The sequence below is a fragment of the Dermacentor albipictus genome, chromosome 1, assembly GCF_038994185.2.
Source record: "Dermacentor albipictus isolate Rhodes 1998 colony chromosome 1, USDA_Dalb.pri_finalv2, whole genome shotgun sequence".
NCBI lineage: Eukaryota > Metazoa > Arthropoda > Arachnida > Ixodida > Ixodidae > Dermacentor > Dermacentor albipictus.
This window is the reverse complement of record NC_091821.1, coordinates 517,135,238-517,157,619: the sequence shown is the minus strand read 5'-3', so window position 1 is coordinate 517,157,619 and position 22,382 is coordinate 517,135,238. Positions and strand designations below refer to the sequence as shown.

General features: G+C 46.3%; 1 protein-coding gene across 2 annotated transcripts in view; it reads left to right on the top strand.

Moving 5' to 3' along the window:
* The first annotated feature begins 14,629 nt into the window (after nucleotides 1-14,629).
* LOC135912448 (monocarboxylate transporter 13-like) overlaps nucleotides 14,630-22,382 on the top strand; it is a 610,659-nt gene continuing 602,906 nt past the window's right edge. Inside the window, exon 1 of one of the 2 annotated variants that reach the window (XM_065444890.2) lies at nucleotides 14,630-14,673. The gene's annotated coding sequence lies outside the window, so the exon portion shown is untranslated. Of the gene's footprint in view, nucleotides 14,674-16,722; nucleotides 16,745-22,382 lie in introns of those variants that run through there. The other variant, XM_070532620.1, reaches the window with a different exon arrangement.

Here is a 22,382-nt window from a genome sequence, read left to right as displayed (position 1 = left end):
CAGCGTCGGAAACCATGCGGAACACTAATCCGTTCATCGACCTTGTGCAGCTCAATGGCCTTCTCAGATGGACTACCACGGGCTTTCCGGATGACATCGCAGTCAGCGCATCTGCCCATGACAGCCATGCATCTCGACTACACGCGGATCAAGAGATTCACCTGCCAGTGTCCACGCCTTAGTATTGCCCGCACCATTCTGCTTATTCGACATACGCAGAGTACATCGCCAGTACGCGAGGTGCCGACAGAGTGCGCTTAGACTATACATAGGCTTCACACTCGCTTCGCAATGAATGGACACGGCAGCATCGTTGTATGGCCTTCTGGGATGGACTACCAAGCGCTTTCCAGATGTCATCTCAGTCAACGCATCTGCGCATGACAGCCATGCATCCCACCAACCCACGGGTCAAAGCATTTGCATGCAAGCGTCCACGCCTTGGCAGAGCCCGCACCATTCTGCTTAGTCGACATACGCAGAGTACTGTGTGCCAGTACGCCAGGTGGCGACAGAGTGCGATGGGACTATCCATAGGTTTCACACTCGCTTCGCAGTCACTGGGCATGGCAGGATCGCAAACTTGCGGAACACTAATCCGTTCATCTACCTTTTGCAGTTCTATGGCCTTCTCCGATGAACTACCGCGGGCTTTCTGGATGTCATCGTAGTCTGCGCAACTGCGCATGACAGCCATGCATCTCATCGACACGTGGATCAACAGAGTTACTTGGCAGCGTCCACACCTTGTCAGTGCCCGCACCAATCTCCTACGTCGACATACGCAGGGTACTGTGCGTCCGTATGCCAGGTGGCGACAGAGTGCGATTGGAGTAGAAATTGGCTTCACACTCGCTTCGCAGTCACTAGGTACGGCATCATCGAAAGCATGGGGAACACTCATCCGTTTATCTTCCGCGTGCAGTTCTATGGCCTTCTCGGATGGACGACCAAGGGCTTTCCGGATGTCGTTGCAGTCAACGCATCTGCGCATGACAGCCATTCATCTCGCCTACTCGCGGATCAAGAGGTTTCCCTGCCAGCGTCCACACGTTGGCAGGGCCCGCACCGTTCTGCTACGTTGCCATACGTAGAGTACTGTGAACCAATACGTCAGGTGGTGACAGAGTGCAATTGGACTATAAATATCCTTCACACTCTGTTCGCAGTCACTCGGAACGGCAGCATCGGAAGCATTCGGAAAACTTATGCGTTCATCTAACTTGCGCTGTTCTATGGCCTTCTCCGATGGACGACCACGGTCTTTACAGATGTCGTCGCAGTCAACACATGCGCCCATGGCAGGCTTGCGTCTCTTCTCCACGCGGATCAAGATATTTACTTGCCAGAACCCACCCCTTGTCAGTGCCCGCACTATTCTGCTACGTCGACATACCCAGAGTACTGTCAACCAGTACGCCAGGTGGCGACAGACTGCAATTGGACTATAAATAGGCTTCACACTCGCTTCACAGTCGCTGGGAACGGCAGCATCGGAAGCTTGTGCAACACTTATCCGTTCATCAACTCTTGCTGTTCTATGGCCTTCTCGGATGGACTACCATGGGCTTTCGGTATGTCGTCGCCCATGCCCATTTCTTTTTCTTGATTACATCTTAGTTGAAATCAAGAAAAAGAAATGGGCATGGGCAGGACATGTAATGAGGAGGGAAGATAACCGATGGTCATTAAGGGTTACGGACTGGATTCCAAGGGAAGGGAAGCGCAGCAGGGGGCGGCAGAAAGTTAGGTGAGCGGATGAGATTAAGAAGTTTGCAGGGACGGCGTGGCCACAATTAGCACATGACCGGGGTTGTTGGAGAAATGTGGGAGAGGCCTTTGCCCTGCAGGGGGCGTAACCAGGCTGCTGCTGCTGCTGATGATGATGTCCACACCTTGGCATTGCCCGCACCATTCTGCTACGTCGGCGTACGCAGGGTACTGTGCGCCCGCACACCAGGTGGCGAGAGAGTGCGATTGGACTATAAATAGGCTTCACATTCGCTTTGCAGTCATTGGACACGGCAGCATGGGAAACCGTGCGGAACACTAATCCGTTCATCTTCCTCGTGCAGTGCTACGGCCTTCTCCAAAGGACTACCGTGGGCTTTCTTGATGTCATCGCAGTCAACGCATCTGCGCATGTCAGCCATGCATCTCACCTACACGCGTATCAAGATATTCACCTGCCAACGCCCACTCCTTGGCAGTGCCCAACCCATTCTGCTACGTCGATATACGCAGAGTACTAAACCAGGACGTCAGGTGGCGAGAGATTGCAATTGGACTATAAATAGTCTTCACACTCGTTTCGCAGTCACTTGGCACTTCAGCATCAAGAGCACTCAGAACACATCAGTTCATCTACTTTGTGCAGTTCTATGACCTTCTCAGATGGACGATCACGGCCTTTCCGGAAGTCGTCGCAGTCAACACATCTGCGCATGACAGCCATGTGTCTCTCCTACACGTGGATCAAGATATTTACCTTCCATGTGTCCACAGCTTGGCATGCCCGCAACATTCTTCTTCGTTGACATACGCAAAGTACTGCGCGCCGGTACGCCAGGTGGCGACAGAGTTCAATTCGCCTATATATAGGCTTCACGCTCGCTCTGCAGTCACTGGGCACAGCAGTTTCAAGAGCATGTGAAGCACTTGTCCGTTCATCTACCTTGTGCAGTTCCGTGGCCTTCTCCGATGGACGACCACGGGCTTTCCGGCTGTCATCGCGATCAACGCATCTGCGCAGGACCGCCATGTATCTCACCATCACCCGGATCAACAAATTTACCTGCCAGCGTGCACACCTTGGCAGGGCCCAACCAATTCTGCTACGTCGATATACGCAGAGTATTGAACCAGGACGTCAGTTGGCGAGAGAGTGCTATTGGACTATAAATAGGATTTACACTCGCTTCGCAGTTACAGCGCAAGGCAGCAACGGAAACATGCGGAACGCTAATCCGTTCATCTTCCTTGCGCAGTTCTATAGCTCCTTCGACGAACGACCACGCGCTTTCCGGACGCCATTGAGGTGAACGCATCTGCGCACGACAGCCATGCACCTCACTGACACGCTGACCAAGATATTTACCTGCCAGCGTCAACACCTTGGCAGTGCCATCCACATTCTGCTACGTCATCATGCGCACAGTACTGTGCGCAAGTACGCCAGGTGGCGACAGAGTACAGTTGGACTAGGATTAGGCTTGACACTCGCTTCGCAGACACTAAGCATGGAAGCATCAATAGCATGCGCAACACTAGTTAGTTCATCTACCTTGTCCAGTTCCATGGCCTTCTCGGATGGACCACCACGGGCTTTCTGGATGTCGTCGCAGTTAACGCATCTGCATGACAGCCATGGGTCTCACCTACATGTGGATCAAGATATTTTCCTGCCTACGTCCACACCTTGGCAGTGCCTGTAACATTCTGCTACTTTGACATACGCAGAGTACTGTGAACCAGTACGCCAGGTGGTGAGAGAGTGCAACTGGACTAGGAATAGGCTTCACACTCGCTTTGCAGTCACAGTGCACGGCAGCGTCGGTGGCATGCGGTAAACTAATCCGTTTATCTACCTTGTGCAATTCTATGGCCTTCTCTGATGCACTACCACGGGCTTTGCATTTGTCATCGAAGTCAACACATCTGCGCATGACAGCCATGCATCTCACCGACACGCGGATCAAGATACTTACCTGCCAGCGTCCACTCCTTGGCCTTCCCGCACCATTCTTCTACGTCGACATACGCATGGTACTGTTAACTATTACGCCAGGTCGCGACTAAGTGCAATTGGACTGTAAATATGCTTCGCACTTTTTTCGCAGTCACTGGGCACGGCAGCATCGGAAGCATCCGCAACACTAATCAGTTCATTTACCTTGTGGAGTTCTATGGCCTTCTCAGATGGACGACTACGGGCTTTCCGGATGTCGTCGCAGTCAACGCATCTGCGCATGACGGCCATGCATCTCACCTCCAGGCGGATCAAGATTTTGAGTATAAGTTCCATGAATGAGTATGAGGTATATTTGATTTATTGTCTCACCATTCGGGCTCCTCCACTTCCACTTTGGGTTTCCCGCTTCTGGAAAAAGGTATTCATTATCCGAGAATATTCCGTTCTGGAAGCTCTACTAATCACTCCCCTGATATTCCTAGCACCTTTGCGATATAATGCTTTATTTATTTCCAGCCTGCTTCTTGCCTACCGTGGCATTGAGGTCGCCCATCCGTATGTCTATTTTTGTATGACTTTACCCATTGCTGATTCCACGTCTTATAGAAGCTTTAGGCTTCCGGGTCATCATGACTGGATGTAGGCACGTCGACCTATACAACCTTCAATTCGTTCCTCTGGTTAGGCTTCACAGGAGACCTGACACCCTTTCGGTAATACTATAGAATTCCTCTATGTTACCAGCTATATCCTTATAAATAAGGAATTCTACTCCTGGTTCTAGTCTCTTCGCTAAGCCCCGATAGCACATGTCGTGCCCGATTTTTAGCAGTGTATATACTTCGTTTGTCCTCCTAACCTCACTGAGCCCTATTATATCCCATTTAATGCCTGCTAGTTCCTTCAATAGCACTCCTAGACCCGCCTCACTAGATAACGTTAAAGCTTGCCAGGTTCAGATTACAATGGCGGCTTGTCCGGATCCAGAGATCCTTAGCACCCTCTACTGCGTCACAGCTCTCACCTTGCTTCGCAGCCGCTGGAGACTGAGGGCTGGGGTTTGATGATTGTGTTTATATAGCAGGTTGTTACCAAGTACTGCATCATGGGAACCAATCCTGCTCTGGTGAGGGAGTGCGTTACCGATCATGGTCACCGGGATCAGGCCGCACTCCAGGCTTGTTTAATTTTATTAACGAGCGGGTTTTATTTATTCTGGTGGAAAATTGCGCGGCACCGGGATTCGAACCACGGTCCTCTTGCACATGAGGCGGATGTTCTACCTCTACGCCATCGCTGTAGTTCGCGGCCCGGACAGAATGGATAAACTTTATTAAAAGAGTGATCAGAATATTTGCTAATAGCCGGGGCCCCTAGTCCTAGGCTAGGCTGGCTCTTCCCATCTTCTCAGCTCTTTGCATGAGCTTGAGGTGTTTTTCGAGGGCCGAGTTGGCCAGCAGTGCCTGCCATTCGTCCCTCGTGGTGTTCGCGTCGTGGTGTTTTATGTAGTGTAACGCGCACTCCCGTGTAATGTGGTAGAGGTTTGGTGTGGACCCGCGCCAAGGGCATTCGTCTCTGTAGGCTGTGGGGCGTATGCGATGTAATATGCGCAGGCTCGTGTAAGTGCCTGTCTGGAGCATATGCCAGACAGCGGCATCCTTTGATTTCGATGGAGCGTTGGATATCGCAAGCGACTGCCTTTGTGGTAGTTCACGATGGGTGAATACTCGAGGTCGACAACGTCCGGGTCTTCTGCAGCCGGCGTTGTGAGTGCTTAGTTAGTTACAAATCCTCGAGCTGCTCTGTCGGCCTGCAAGTTAGCCGTGTTCCAGAGTGGCCCAGTATCCAGATGATGGCTTGGGTGGTGATGTCCTCAATGTCCTCCTGTAGTATTTGCGCTACGACGTTTGCAGGAGGTCTTCCGTTTTATCCTGTCGGAAGTTGTGGCAGGTCTGCGGGGAATCCTTTACGATCGTCAGTGGTTTGCTCGCGTACGGGCCTTCGCGGATGCTTAATGCGATGGCCAGCTCTTCAGGTTCCGTGATCGTGCAGGGGCGACTCGATGCAGTGGAGGTAACGTGGCCTTGGCGGTCGCATGTCACTGTTACTGCGCCCTTGTTTTTCGTCCCATACATAGCGGCATCCGTAAAACGGGCCGTCGTACGAAACAACAATATTTTACCCATGTACTGGACCCTTGCTGTTCACCTGCCGGAGTGTAGGTGAGCGTTAATGTTGCATGGTATAGGGGCAACGCGATACCTGTCCTGGACGTGGCGGTGTATCGAGCAGGTTTTTTGGGTTCGTGTTCTAGCTTCCAAGCCCAAAGTTTGTAGGACCTGCCGGCCCGTGCGAGTCCGCGCAAGTCTCTGTTTCGAGGCGTAAAGGGCTTCTGTTAGTTTTCTGAAGGTGTTGTGATCCCTTGCGCCAATAATTTTTCAGTCGATGTACTCAACAGGTGGAGAGCGGTCTTGAAAGCCATCCTCAAGAACATGACGGCCTGCTTCGTCTCGGACTGTGTGAAATGCTAGTAGGTCAGCCTATATGTGATTCTGATCACCACAAGGCTTCTGACCAGTCCGAGGGTGTCCCCTTCCTTCATGCCTCTGTTCTTGGATGTTACGTGGGAGATCATGGGGGATATCGCCTTGGCACTGGTTTTTAGACGTTTTAGGGTGTGTGTGGCCCACTGGTTTGGACTGCAGTCACATGCTCATCACCCTGAGCCGTGGATTCTCTGGTATTAGGCCCCCATTGAGGTGTACCTCGAGTGTTCTTGTTGGGTGTGTGGGGACCGTGTGGTTACTCCGGCCTCCCCAGACTCGTAGGAGCTCAGATTTCTCGGGGAAGCATTGTAGTCCCCACAGACGAGGAGTAGTATTTGCGGTCAGTCAGTGCAGCTAGACGATCGAGATTCGTCTAGTCGAAATCCGCCAGCCCCGTGCGCGCGGAGTGTGGAAGGCGCCACAAGAAGTTGCGAAATTGGAACCAAGCTCCCATTTGCGGAGTGGCTACCCAGCAACTAACGCAACGGGCGCAGGACTTGTGACGGTCATTGGTCGCCGGGTCCCACGGAAATTAACTCTTGGAGCCTACTCTGTTGCGATGGCTCCAGGCGCTGCAGGACCATGCGTTTCAGGTCGTCGTATGCTGTGGCCAAATGCGTACCCGCTAGCAAGTCGCCTATGAGATCAGTGATGTCGGAGGGCAGTGCGGCGACGACGTGCAGGTACCTTGCTGTCTTTGAAGCGACCCGCCGGAGTTTAAAACGGGCCTCAACTTGCATAAGCCAAACTCGATGATACTTGGTCCAAAAGCTGGGAGGCTGAAGCTCTGCGGCGATGACAGGAAACGTAACTGTGGCGTCGTTTCTGTCAGCACGAAGAGGAGCAGCACCGCCCACAGCTGGTGTTCGAGAAAAAGATCTAAACTTGAATGTCCTGGGTCATTAGTTGTTGGCAGCTCCGTTCAGCGGAGGCATGTAATGCATATTTTGACGCGCAGACAATGGAGAGTCGACTGGCTTTATTTAGGAGTTAGAATAGGTTGGCCGAGTGGCAGCGACAGTGCCCCTGTCTGACCGCCATTCGGTTCCAGGAGGGGGGAATGACCCCTACGGCTGTGACAACGAAGTGACGGATGGGAGCTTCAAATGTATTTACTGAGTGTTACGTTGCTAATAAATCTCTAGCGGTGTTTTCGTGCCGAATGTTTCAGGTAGATTTCGGCGATATCAAAACAGATAATTTATCAGAATTCATGAATGTATGTTAAGCAATTACGTGTTGATGTATTGAAATGTTATTTTGGGCTCATTGAGATTAAGTACAACAGCTCGATGTTCTGCAGTCTGAGGTGAAACACTAAAACTGAATGTACACAGTAAATAAAATTGCTCTATTGCCGTTGCCAAGCGCGAGCTTAAGAATAAAACAAAGAGGTCTTGGTTGCACTGTAGACGAGCTCTAGGTATATTACCGTCGTGTTCATTTCTTCATGTTGATGTTTTGCTTAGTTCATAGGTCAACAGACGCTATCGTTGCCCGAAAATCGTCGAACTCAAAATTTCGTTTATATAGTTAGAGCAGGGAAAAGTCAGTGACAGGGTTTCTACTTCGCCCAACAAAGTACGCTGATCGGTGGTGATCAGTGAAAAACAATAATCTAGGAGTGACGCCAGAAAGTGGACGTCACTGCTGCGGCTTTCGTTCCTGCTTTCAGTGGCTACAACTTTCCGTAGGCTTTGCTAGAGCTAACATCAACAGTCAATTCGCACTTTAGTCGAAAGTGGGCTAGAGTGAGTGGGATCTGAGCGACATTTTTGTAGTTCAACAATATGAATTGCCTTTTTTCGATTTAACCTCACATCTTTACCACACTCTCCCTCGCGCTTACCTCACAACATCGCTCACAAATCTTCCCGAAGGCGATCCTCAGCTGACCCTCACCTCACCCCGTGATGGTGAGGTCAGATGAGGGTGACGGCCCTCGTAAAGGTGTGTGCCTGTGATACCTTCCTAGCGGCAGGAGTTATCCGCTAGGCCAGACATCCGCTAGACCAGAGTTTGCGGTCAGCATACTCCTTATCGGTGGGGATGCGCGCACTGGGCTGCTGCCGGAGGTGATCAGCGGAAGGCATATCAACAACACTGCTTTCCACGTGCCAGATTGCTCCTATCATCCGTGCTGGAACAACTGCCGACGTGGTTCGACGACCGACGCGCCCTGCTGGACACATGACCGGCATCGAGCGCCATCTATACAACCATCTATATATGGTCCTTCTTCGCTGCCGGGAGCCATTGGGCACGGCAGTACCACAAGAATGCAGACGTCTAACCCGCTGTCCTTCTTCATGCAGTTTGCGGTCAGCATACTCCTTATCGGTGGGGATGCGCGCACTGGGCTGCTGCCGGAGGTGATCAGCGGAAGGCATATCAACAACACTGCTTTCCACGTGCCAGATTGCTCCTATCATCCGTGCTGGAACAACTGCCGACGTGGTTCGACGACCGACGCGCCCTGCTGGACACATGACCGGCATCGAGCGCCATCTATACAACCATCTATATATGGTCCTTCTTCGCTGCCGGGAGCCATTGGGCACGGCAGTACCACAAGAATGCAGACGTCTAACCCGCTGTCCTTCTTCATGCAGTTTGCGGTCAGCATACTCCTTATCGGTGGGGATGCGCGCACTGGGCTGCTGCCGGAGGTGATCAGCGGAAGGCATATCAACAACACTGCTTTCCACGTGCCAGATTGCTCCTATCATCCGTGCTGGAACAACTGCCGACGTGGTTCGACGACCGACGCGCCCTGCTGGACACATGACCGGCATCGAGCGCCATCTATACAACCATCTATATATGGTCCTTCTTCGCTGCCGGGAGCCATTGGGCACGGCAGTACCACAAGAATGCAGACGTCTAACCCGCTGTCCTTCTTCATGCAGGTGAGGAGGCGTCACGAAAAGTGTTTTAGATCTAGTAACCCCTTCTTGTTGGTGCTGCCGTGCCCGCGGCTTGTTGTTGCAGTTGCCGATGTTGTATTGTTTCTGTGGAAACTTCTTTTAGTAGCTGGGGATGTAGAAGAGAATCCAGGCCCCGACTTAAGCCAGATTGCTAAACAACTAAAGGATATCGCAACCGATATAAAAGATATCAAAGAACATCGGCTAACCGAAATTGAAAAGAAAATAGACGCCCTCTCCAAACTTGAAGAAAAAGTCATCTTATACGAAAAGAACATATTGCAGTTGGAAAAAGCATTTAAAAGATTAGAAAGCAGGGTTGATGATTTAGAAAACCATAGCAGAAGATCAAATCTTATTGTTTACGGACTTCCCGAGGATGAGGGCGAAAACAGCTCTACATTGGAACACAGTGTTAATCATACAATCATCAAGGAAATCCTTGGCCTAGAGCCAGTTGCCATCGAACGAATACACCGCTTAGGCAGGCCGAAAAATGGCAAAAACAGACCAGTAATCTTAAAGCTACTTGACTCAAGTAACAAACCAGCGATACTGAAGAAGGGCTATAAATTCAAGAATACTAAGTACTCTATAGGTGAAGACTTCAGTCGTAGAGTGCGAGACAAGAGAAGAAACCTCTGGGAAAGCGCTAAATCAAACCGTGAGAAAGGTGAAAAGATATCCTTATTCTTTGATAAACTGTACATAAACGATAGCATGTTTGTCTGGGATGATGAAAGAAATGTGAGAGTCGCAGTTCAAAAAAACGCCGAAAGAAGTCGACCAGTAACCCGAAGCCACAAACATTCACAGAAATAACACTGCTAAATGTGAACGCGAGAAGTATAGTAAATAAAACTGAAGAATTAGAAAACCTGTTACTCGAGCACAGCCCTGACATTGTTGCTATTACTGAAACATGGCTTTCATCAGAAATATTCAGCCACGAAATAGCACCCCCAAATTACTCAGTTATCCGTAAAGATCGACCAACTAGAGGCGGTGGTGTAGCTCTGCTTATTAAGAAGCACTTACCCTTTGTATTGATGCCCGACGTTCCAGATGTCGAGGCTGTGTTCTGCAAGATTATGTGCGATGATTTTGCTATACTTACTGGTTGCTTCTACAGAAGTCCTCTTTCTGGTCACGAAAGTGTTATTGCTGTACAGGAGTTTATGCAGAGGCATGCTAGCAACCGAGTTATTCTTATGGGAGACCTCAATTTACCTGACATTGACTGGAATACCATGCACCACACTTCACTCTCATCAAATTCGCTCATTGATTTGATGCTAAATTTCGGGCTTCACCAAGTAGTAACCTCTCCTACGCGAACACAAGGAACAAGCGCTAACATCCTAGACTTAATACTGATTAGTGACAACTTCCCCCTTGATCTACTGAACTCGGAGATCATAAATGGTATCTCAGACCACAACATACCAAAATGCCTGCTGCCCCTCGGATGCACTGCAACAGCCAAAACTAGTGAAATCATTGTCCCTAATTTTGAAAAAGCAGATGATTCCGCTATACTAACCTATTTAGCGCATGAATACCAAGAATTTTACGAAACTGCCAACGAAAGTTCTGTCCACGTTAATGATCTCTGGCTTCATTTCAAGCGTATAGTATCGCACTGCATGCATCACTACATCCCGAAAAAAAGTAAAAAATCGAACAAAAAGAATCCTTGGATAACACGCGATATAATTCATGTCAAGCGCAGAATAAAACGTTTGCGGCGTAAGATGAAAATGACCGGTGCAAGTACACAAACGAAATCGCAACTCTCCCGCGCTGCCGACGAGCTCAAGTTAAAGACGAAGCTTGCGAAGCATATATATTTCAATGAAACTTTGCCTAACCTTATCAATCACAACCCTAATCGCTTCTGGAACTTCTTTCGCACACGCCCCGCAACGACACCACATCGTCCACGCGAGGAAAAACTGGCACTCGCTGATAAATTTAACCAACACTTTCAATCAGTCTTTACTAAAGATAACAACGCAATTCCATATTTGCCACCGTCATCATTTCCTACTATTGACACATTAACAATAAATGACTCCGGAATATTTAAGCAGTTACTTGAGTTAGACGTGAAGAAATCAAACGGCCCAGATAACATCCCCAACGAGTTCTTGAAAAGATATGCTGAATATAATAGTAAATATCTTGGCCTTATTTACCGTAAGTCACTTTCGACGTCAGAGCTACCTGAAGACTGGAAAATTGCCAAAATTGTACCCATTCATAAGTCAGGCGATACTAACCTGCCATCTAACTACAGACCAATTTCGCTTACCAGCACATCATGTAAAATTTTGGAACACATTATTCTCAAACACTTAACCGCATATTTCGAAGAACATATTCTAGTAGATGTTCAACACGGTTTTAGAAGAGGCTTATCGACAGTCACTCAGCTAACAGAGGTGGTACACGATCTTGCTTTAAGTATTAATAATCATAATCAAACTGACCTACTTTTACTAGATTTCAGTAAAGCGTTTGATTGTGTGTGCCATACTAAACTAACTGCCAAAATTACAGCTGCGATTGGCAATGGACCTATTACTGCATGGATAAAAAACTTTTTATCTCACCGATCCCAATTTGTCGTCATCGAAAACACCCCATCTGCTCCGGTGCCTGTCACATCAGGGGTACCACAGGGCTCAGTAATAGGTCCGCTCTTATTTTTACTTTTTATCAATGACATTACAAATAACATTGATTGTAAAATCAAACTGTTTGCAGACGACTGCATAATATACAGAGAAATACACAATCACCAAGATCAAGTTCAGCTCAATAACGCACTAGCAAAAATAACCGAATGGTGTGATAACTGGCAAATGACTATTAATACAAACAAAACGGTTTGCATGACAGTAACGAAAAAAAAGCACCCATCGTTTTTCCACTACACACTTAACGGCAGCCTCGTAACTAGAGTTCAACAGCATAAATATCTCGGTTTAACAATAACATCCGACCTTAACTGGACAACACATATTAACAACGTTACTTCTTGTGCATTACGGAAACTCTTCTTTCTCAAAAGGTGCCTGCGGTTGGCACCAACTAACGTCAAACTTCTAACGTACATTACATTTGTGAGACCCGTCCTTGAGTATGCTAATGTCGTATGGTTCCCGCACACTAAAACAAACATATCTAAACTGGAAAGAATCCAGAGAAAGGCAATTAGGTTTATCCACCGAAAATACCGGCGCAGTGATTCCCCTACTCTTCTTCTAAGACAGTCAGGGCTTGCAACTTTGGCTGTACGAGCAAAACGAGCTCGCCTCAAATTTCTGCATCAAATATTACACAGCCGACTCAAAATAAATGCCTCTGCATACGTTACCTTTTCTAAATCCCGCGTACTTCGTCATAATCATGCATATACACTAAACGAGTTCCTTTGTAATAACGATACTTTTCAGTCTTCCTTTTTCCCCCGTGTTGTCCGCGAGTGGAATAACCTAGATCCATCTGTAACTAACACAGTATCGCAGTCTGATTTTGTTAAGTTATTAGAAACCGAAATAATTAATTAGGAAATTATAGAACTTATGCATATATAATTGTCAGAACCCCCATTTTTTTTTAAACTGTAGCTAAACATTTACCCCCTTTGTTTCTTTCTTTGTTTTTATAACACTGTATTAATCCTTACGTGTATGTAACCTGAAGTGCACTATTTCTGTGAGTTTCTCTTGTTATTCATATTATTAGTGTTGTAAAATTTGTGCATTGAACCTGTTTATGTATTTCCATTTACATGTTTTCATGTTCTTACCATTCGGTATATAAACCATGAAATGTATGTAAATCATATGCCCACCTGCTATGGTCTCGATATGAGACTGGCAGTATTGTAAATAAATAAATAAATAAATAAATAAAACCTCACTACCAAGTGGTATGTACATGTGTACTACACGGCAAGCCAATACGTAAGTCACGAAAGCGGCAATAGTGGCCTAAGAGACAACTTGGACCCCTGGGTAAGAGTGGTTTGACACATCATCATCGTCATCATTAGCCTATTCTATGTCCACTACAGTATGAAGGCATCTCCCTGCGATCTCCAGTTACCCCGGTCCAGCGCCAGCCGATTCCAGCAAGCGCCCACGAATTTACCAATTTCATCACGCCACCTAGTTTTCTACCATCCTCGACTGCGCTTCCCTTCTCTTTACACCCATTCTGTAACTCTAATTGTCCACCGGTTATCTAATCTGTCCATTACATGACCTGCCCAGCTTCATGTTTTTTTCTTAGTATCAATCAGGAGAAAATCGGCTATACCCGTTTGTTCTCTGATACAAACCGCTCTTTCTCTTGTAACGTTATGCTTTCTTCGTTCCATCGCCCTTTCCGTGGTACTTGTTCTCGTGCTTAAGTTATACACAAACGTACCGCTAAGTGTAATGTTCCCAAAGAATGGCAATAGCAATTAACTTGCTGTTTCCTTTGTATATTTTTCGATTGAATAACAGCTGTCATCATAAAGTGAATGGAAGAATTGTCATGCATAAACTGTTGCCTTTCGCAAGAAGCCTGCAAATAGTTGACGGGTTGAGCTGCCTATTCAGTGCATGGCTTCCTTTCCTCCAATTTCAGTCGATAGTCCTATTGTTTTTTTTGTCGTTTCCACGTCCCTTATACTTGCTCCATATTTTCACCATATCGTTATGTACCATAAAAATACCTACTTCAAGATTTATGTTTGGAATGTTTGGATTTGCACGAAAAATGCTAGTTTTTACTCACATAGCTTGCCTTCATAAAATGTAAATGCGTTTCTATTATTTCTCGATCGACTTTGATAGCATACCTGAGGCAAGTCAGACCAATCAATAGTACGTCTTTTCCTCTGGTAACTTGTCAAACGCGTGTCTTGCAGACAGTTCTTTTCATGGCCGATGGACAATAGTGTGTTGGGAAAATGTGCAACGCGAAGAACTTGTGCATTTTGCCAAGACAGGACTGATACTCAGTGTGGCCATTCTGTGAGGATGAGAACATGTACCTTGTTTTCTTATATTCTATCGGCAGCTTTCGCATGCAGATAAATACATTTTACAAGTGACACTTAGAGAAATTAGAGTCAATCTGTAAATTCCTAAAATTCTTTCTCTGGGACGATACTTACTTGCACAATGTTACAAGGCTGCTTGGTCAGTCCTTGAAAAATTGATTACTGTTTAAAAATAATTTGCTACGTAATATTCAGGTACTCTGTGTTGTTAATAATTTCTTGAATTTTTCGACAACTATTTCAGTTGTTTTGGAGGTTGTACTAAACGACTTACATTATTTCCATCCAAATCCACCAATCCTCCATAGTGGGTATGAGCCATCAACAGAGCGCAGAAGAAACGGTCGTCGCCTGCTTTGCTACAGCAATCGGTGCACGTCGCTTGCTCCCCCCCCCCCCCCCCCCCTCCTCCCCTTATACAAGTTCAGCGCTTCAAACACGAACCAGGCAAGTGCCCTTTTCAGTTGCATGAAACTGATGCTATCTGCACCACCTGAAACGCAGGCGAGCAGTCGTCGCCACTAGTGAACGAATGTCAGTGTCTTTAAAAACCATAAACATCGCGAATATTATTCTCTGTAGCAATTACAAGCAACAGCTTCGCTTACCACGATAGTATTCTTCCAAATAGACTTGGCCTTTAGAGAGCCCATTCTTTTACTACGTTATTACTTTTTCACCCGCAAACTCCCCACGATTCGTATTGAAACAGGTACCCCTTAAAGCGGCTTCTGTTAAGTACAATAACAATACATTATCTCTGTTAAATTTTTTCGGAAGGCCCATAAGGCTTCTTGTTAGGAGAGTAGGTCCGTAATACTTGAAGAAAGTTGCTGCGGTAATGACAGGCAGGCGACGAGAAGGAAGAACAGTGGTGTCGCCTTCAGTGACAAAATTTTTTTCCTCGGTGCGTAAAGTTTAAACTTTGGTAGCCGGAGCAGACTACTGCAATGAGACCTCGTTTTTCAGGACAAGAACCTTCTGTGTGGAAAAACTAGACGAAAATCACCACATTGCGTGTATATACACGTTGTATGGCAATGTAGCTTCCATTTTATTCGATCAGCATGTCTTCGCGCGAATAAAAAATTCACCGACGAGTACAATACTCCCTAATGCGAAATTCGAGCGCCGCTCTGTACATGTCTTCATTTCGCCATGTATTGGCTAGCGCGGTCAATCTGTCTTGTGTGACACGCTGCAAATGGAGCGAAGTGTGGCGCGACTGCCTCGCTAATAGGAAAACCATGCGAGGCAGCGCGTGGGTGATGCGTGGGCACGATTTACGGCAGCCACCGCAGACAGACCTCCGCTCACGCAGTGCATTGTTTCCATTCAGACGACGCACTCTACTACAGTGCCATCTCGTAGTGATAGTCACCGCAAAGTCCGTCTTGCGCACCACTGCGCTTTTCTTTCCACGCTTTCGCCATGCCAACCTCCGCCTTCCTCCTACTCCGCTTTCATTCTTGCGCTCTCTCTCGCTATCGCCGTATTTCATCTCCCGCGACGCTGCGCGTTGACCATGGGTTGCCTTTCATCCTTCGCTCGGCTACTAGGAGCAACGCCGGCGCTCGCCGCAAGAACGGCCGCCTAAGAGCTGCGCCCTAAAACAGGTTGCAAAACTATGTTTTCTGTGGTACGGTTGCGCCTCAGGCTGTTGTAGTATTGTCCTCGGGCGCATACAACGCCCACATCTGCCGAAACGTCCCCCTGACGAAGAAAGCGCCGTTACGCGATGACGGCTGTGAAGTACACCTTCGGCATCAGCAGCCGTTCATGTGCACTGCTGTTCGCGTTTCATTTCATACCGATAGCACATATGGTTTAGCCGCACTGCACAATAATACTCCGTGTATGCTGCAATATTTGAGCTGCTCTATTCGTTTCCTCGCTCTCAAATAAAATGGAACCAGGACAGACACGAAAATCGTGTGGTATAAGTGGAGCGTTATCGCCCACTGCTGTCAAACCTGATGTGCGCCCGTGTCAACGGTGATGACCTGGCAGGGTGCACCACACCTACTGTTATGCTTCGGCCACGCTCTCCGTAGTTAACGTTTTATTTGCCGCCGATAGTATCGCAATCTGGTGCGTATGGCAAGAAATATTTTTAGCATTTGAACAACCTCATGCTCTCTTATTGGATATTCAGTTCGCATGATATTTCATTAAGGTAGCAATGCGCACTTCTGCCACAGTAGCAACGCTCTTCAAGCATTCGTTGTGAGGAGTGCGGCTTGCCGCTTTCGCCACAGAATAGCAGAACCATGATTTATCGCTGGTACACCGTAATACGTGAAACTTCAATTACTTATATTTTTGCCTACTAAATCCGTGCTTTCGCCGTCGGCACGCATGCAAGCCGTATGCATCTCTGCGCAGAATATTTTGACTGCCATATGAAGTGAATACGCTAGAAGTCTTGTGTGCAGATCTTGCGCGTTTATTCTATTCACCTTGTTATTTCCTTTTCAGTGACTTTATCGGCCATGTATCTCGCTTGCACTTCGTTGAGGTGCGTTGACAGGGAAGTGTGGCGCTGCGATCGCCCAGCTGCCATAAGAATGACGGGTAGTACATAGATTTGTCTGATCTTTGTGCTTCAGAAATGAGACTTTCTTGTGGCCTCATTTATTACACCTAATCTGAGCTGAAATCTGACTAAACTCCAAATCAATTGATCCTTTTTTAAAGCAGAAGGTAATTAGATTCTGCAAGCATGTGTAATCACTGCAAATAACTGCGGCTCCGTTTGTCCATGCGTCACTGGTGCACTGGTTTCAATATCAGGCTGGTTTGCTAGAGGTCCTGTGTTCGAACGCTGCCATCGGACAATTTTAGTAATGTTCCCCAATTACTTATAACACATTATATATCTTAAATATGATAACTTTTAAAACTCACGAAACCATTTAAAGTCAGAAGGATGAAGTTTAGGTTACCCATCATTACCCATGCTGGCTGTAGTGCCCTGATATCATCTCCCGTAGACACCAGCGCCACAGTTTTCTGTAGTAATTATATGGAAGTCTATGTTTAGGAGCACGCGTCAAAGTTCCCACCAGGCTCTGTCGAATGGGACCGGCATTGCGGCACTGAGCAGTAAACCAAGCAGTTAGATTGGGCAACTTAATAGCCGCTTTGGGAATTAAATACCTTATTTTAACCTTAAAATGAAGACTTCAATCGCGATGACAACGCACTGGCTGCGATAAAGACGCAAAGAGTGGTAACGTGACGTCGCTTTCCATATCATAGTAACAGCAGGTGGGATGGCAGTAGTGTAAAACTTGGCAGCAGCGGCCGTGGCAACAAGGACACACCACTAAGCAGTACTTTTTGGTTACGCAGATCGGAGCGCAGTAATCGGCAAGCGTTCATTTCCACCGCCGTTGTGCTGACAAGCATACGGCTATCTTGGCACGTGGACTTCACGCCCACCATCCCCGCCAGTCGATATCACCGTGGCCACCTGGTGACATCTCGCAACGCTACCACTGAACTGGACCGCTCCGTGGCGCCGCCACGCTACAAAAAAGGGATCCGTTTGGTCCTGCGCTTCACGTGGCAGCAGCGGCCGTGGCAACAAGGACACACCACTAAGCAGTACTTTTTGGTTAAGCAGATCGGAGCACAGTAATCGGCAAGCGTTGATTTCCACCGCCGTTGTGCTGACAAGCATACGGCTATCTTGGCACGTGAACTTCACGCCCACCATCCCCGCCAGTCGATATCACCGTGGCCACCTGGTGACATCTCGCAACGCTACCACTGAACTGGACCGCTCCGTGGTGCCGCCACGCTACAAAAAAGGGATCCGTTTGGTCCTGCGCTTCACGTGGCAGCAGCGGCCGTGGCAACAAGGACACACCACTAAGCAGTACTTTTTGGTTAAGCAGATCGGAGCACAGTAATCGGCAAGCGTTGATTTCCACCGCCGTTGTGCTGACAAGCATACGGCTATCTTGGCACGTGGACTTCACGCCCACCATCCCCGCCAGTCGATATCACCATGGCCACCTGGTGACATCTCGCAACGCTACCACTGAACTGGACCGCTCCGTGGTGCCGCCACGCTACAAAAAAGGGATCCGTTTGGTCCTGCGCTTCACGTGGCAGCAGTGGCCGTGGCAACAAGGACACACCACTAAGCAGTACTTTTTGGTTAAGCAGGTTAGTCTTCGCTTTTATACGCCATTTACCATTCTGTTCTTAACTTTTGTCATGCCTGCTGCTGCCAAGGTTACTCCCGTGGTTTTTTAGGAATGCCCAGTAATGCAGAACTTGCTCGCGATGTTGACGCCCTTCGGAAAGAAATCGCAGAAATGCGTGAAAGTTTGCGCATGATGAACCAGCTGTACAAAGAATCGAGGGGAAAATGTGACGCTGTGAATGCAGAGAACAAAACACTCGCAAAGGAAAACGAAAAGCTGGCTAGAAGGGTAGCGGACCTCGAACAGCATTCTCGTACAAGCTATGTCGAGATCCGGGGTGTGCCATCCACACAGGGCGAGAATTGTGTCGCTGTTCTCCAAAAAATCGGCGACAAGATTGGCTGCCCTGTGGCACCATCTGACATGGACATTGTTCAGCACGTCCCTGCGAAGAAGGATGGACATATAATTGCACGCTTCTGTTCCCGCACTAAGAAGGCTGATTTCGTAAATAAGGCCCGAAAAGCACGACTAAACACTACTACTCTCGGCTTCCCTCCGTATGCAGAGGCGAAGGTCTTTATTAACGACCACTTAACACAACACAACAAACGTTTGTTTGCCCAAGCCCTCGAACTCAAAAAGCAGCACAACTGGAAATTTCTATGGACGGACAACTGCCGCATCAAAGCACGAAAGACAGAAGGAGGCCGCGTGTACGTTATTTCTAGCACACGCGACCTTTCGCTAATCGCCTCGTAGCTGTCCAAGCCTTCCGTTTTTATATCTAATCAAATAAATATTCCAAACAATGTATTTTCCTTCAGAAAAACTAAAACGTTCACTAAATAACAGCAGGCTCACCCATAAATCCCTGATACACTTCAACATACGTAGCCTCTCAAAGAACTATGATAACATGATAGATTTCTTTTCTAATCCAAATAACACTTTCACTATCATTTGCCTCTCAGAAGTATGGCTGACAAACGCTGATAGCAAGCTATTTGGTATACCTGGAGACAGAATGGAAGTTTGTGTCCGTAAGGATGTTCGGTATGGTGGTTCAGCAATTCTTGTCCAAGATAACCATCCATATCACCGTCGCCATGATCTATCTTTCTCTTGCCCTAACGTTTAATCTGTATTTTTGGAATTCGATAAATCTTTTCTTTCAGCTAACAGTGGAAACACAATAATTGGATCAGTATGCCGTTCCCAATCATCTTGCTCTGCAAACTTTTGTTCTCAACTAGATGCTGTCTTGAACATCACTGCAAACGAAAATAAAAATGTTGTCATCCTCGGTGACATAAACATAGATATTACTAACCTTAATGATAGTCATTGTTCTAATTATACCAACTGCTATGCGGGATATGGCCTAGATTCATTAATAACCGTACCCAAAAGATGTCCTCCGTCCGGATCTCACTCTTTAATAGATCATGTATTATCAAACACACACCTAGAGCAATGTGCTGGCGTAGTCACTGTTCCCCTAACAGACCACTATCCCATATTCGTTCTAATTAAGTCTATTAACACACCGTACCAAAGAAACATAAAAACGGCGAACTTTCACACCACTAAGTTCATTAGTCAAATTGCTGAAATCGACTGGAACCCGATTCTTTCTATAACAGACCCAATCCTGGCATTGGAACAATTTAACAACAAAGTTAAAAGCGTGTACTCGGAGTGTACTAGCCTAACACAAAATACTCACTGGTTTTCCGCCCCTAGAAACTCATGGATAACGGGATCCCTCTTAAAAATTATTGAAAATGTGATAACCTCCATAAAAAATTAAAACGCCTACCTTTTAATGTAACTTTAAAGCCGCGGTACATAACTTATTCTAACACACTTACCACACTCTTGAAAGAAGCCAAGCGCTCCTACTTTGAGAAAACTATTGTTAAACACGCAAATAACACCCGCAAAACCTGGGATACCATTAGGTCCTTTCTTCATCTGTCTTCACCAAACCACGCACTGAGCCATCTTAATACAGGAATAAGGGTAGTAACGGAAGCCACTGACATCGCAAATGAATTCAATGCTTTTTTCTATCCTACACATGATCATTCGCTAGATAGTATACCACAGCCAGTACTCAGGCAAACCCCTTATTCATTTTACTTGTTCCCTACATCACCCAAAGAAGTATCCGATTCAATCGCTAGTTTACGAACTACAGGTCCTGGCCTTGATAATTTACACCCTTCTAAAATCAAATTAGTATCATCCCATATCGCCGATGTACTCGCGCACATTATTAACTGCATGTTCATAACAGGCGTTTTCCCCGATGAATTAAAACACGGTAAAATAACTCCTATATTAAAAAAGGTAACAAAGAAATAATTTCAAACTACCGTCCTATCTGTATGCTATCTTTTTTTAGCAAAGTCATTGAGAAACTACTTGTAACCCGCTTAACAAACTACTTTCACAAATTTAATCTTCTCTCACCCGAGCAACACGGGTTTTGTAAAGGTTATTCGACTGAAACAGCTATAACATCATTCACTGACAAAATAAAACATGCCCTTGACAACTCCCATATTGTTGGTTCAGTTTTCGTTGACTTCAGTAAAGCATTTGACACCATCTGTCATAACATCCTTTCTTACAAGTTAGAAGCTCTGGGCATTCGTGGCCCGGCTCTTACGCTCATCCGCAGTTATTTGACTAACAGAACCCAAGTTGTAAAATCTCGGAGGTTCACTTTCATGTACTAAATCAGTCACTAAGGGTGTCCCACAAGGCTCGCTTTTAGGCCCTTTACTTTTCCTGGTGTACATTAATGATCTTCCTCGCTGTTTAAGCAGTGCTTCATCTATTCTATATGCTGGCGACACGACTACATTTACTAATAGCAAATGCATAAATACTGCAATAAAACGACTAAATTCTGACCTAAGCAACTTATCTGCGTGGTGCACAAGTAACAAACTTCACATCAACCCTTCGAAAAATCAGTTTATGCTTTTTCATACACATAAACGCGTCATTGCGCCCGTGCCACCACTCGTCTTACAAACTCATGTTCTCTAACCTGTACATGAAGTTGTCTTCCTTGGCGACAAACTTGATCCCCAACTTAAATTTAACTTGCATGCTGACATATTCTAAAAAAAATTGCCTTTGGAATAAGAGTACTAATCCTAACCGCTCGTATTTTCCACATAACGTTAGAACTTCACTTTATTACGCATTTATTCATTGTCACTTGCAATACTGCATCTCAGTTTGGGGAAACACATATTCCTCGCACATAATACATCTACAACATTTACAAAATCAAGCCTTGAGGATCATTAATTTCTCTAGTTACATGTCACATGCAGTACCAATTTTCTGTTCCTTAAAAATACTACCATTATGTTACATGCTCCAGCTCAAATTAGGTTTACTAATATACCGCACATTAAATCATGAAATAATTTTAGATGCATTTAATAACTCTGCTCTTACCAACACTAAAAATACGAGATTTTCCTCTAACAACAATTTTTTACTCCCTCGAATAAACACTAATTATGCAATGTTTACTTCCCTTTTTACGGCCATTAAATGCTGGAACAAACTACCATCGCATATTAAAGCCTGCAGCACAACATTAACATTCAGGAGAGATACGAAAAAATATTTACTAACGACACTACTGGCTACTGATTCATTACTAAAAGTATGTATTGTGTACAAATCTATTTCCCAGTTTTCAAAGATTCTGTACTTACCTATTGTATCGACAGCTTTTATTTATTTGTTATTCTATACCTTCCTCTGTCTTCTTTTTCCTTTCTTAGGCATTTAAAATCTTTTGTCGCATAGTCTATATAACATTTGTACTTTGCGTATTGTAAGCATATATTTGTTTCTAATTATCTGTTACATTAAGCCCGTGTTCTTTGACATGTGTCATTCCTATGCTTCCATAACGTGTCAATTACTACATATTTATTTACTCATACGCTGTATCGGTTTCAT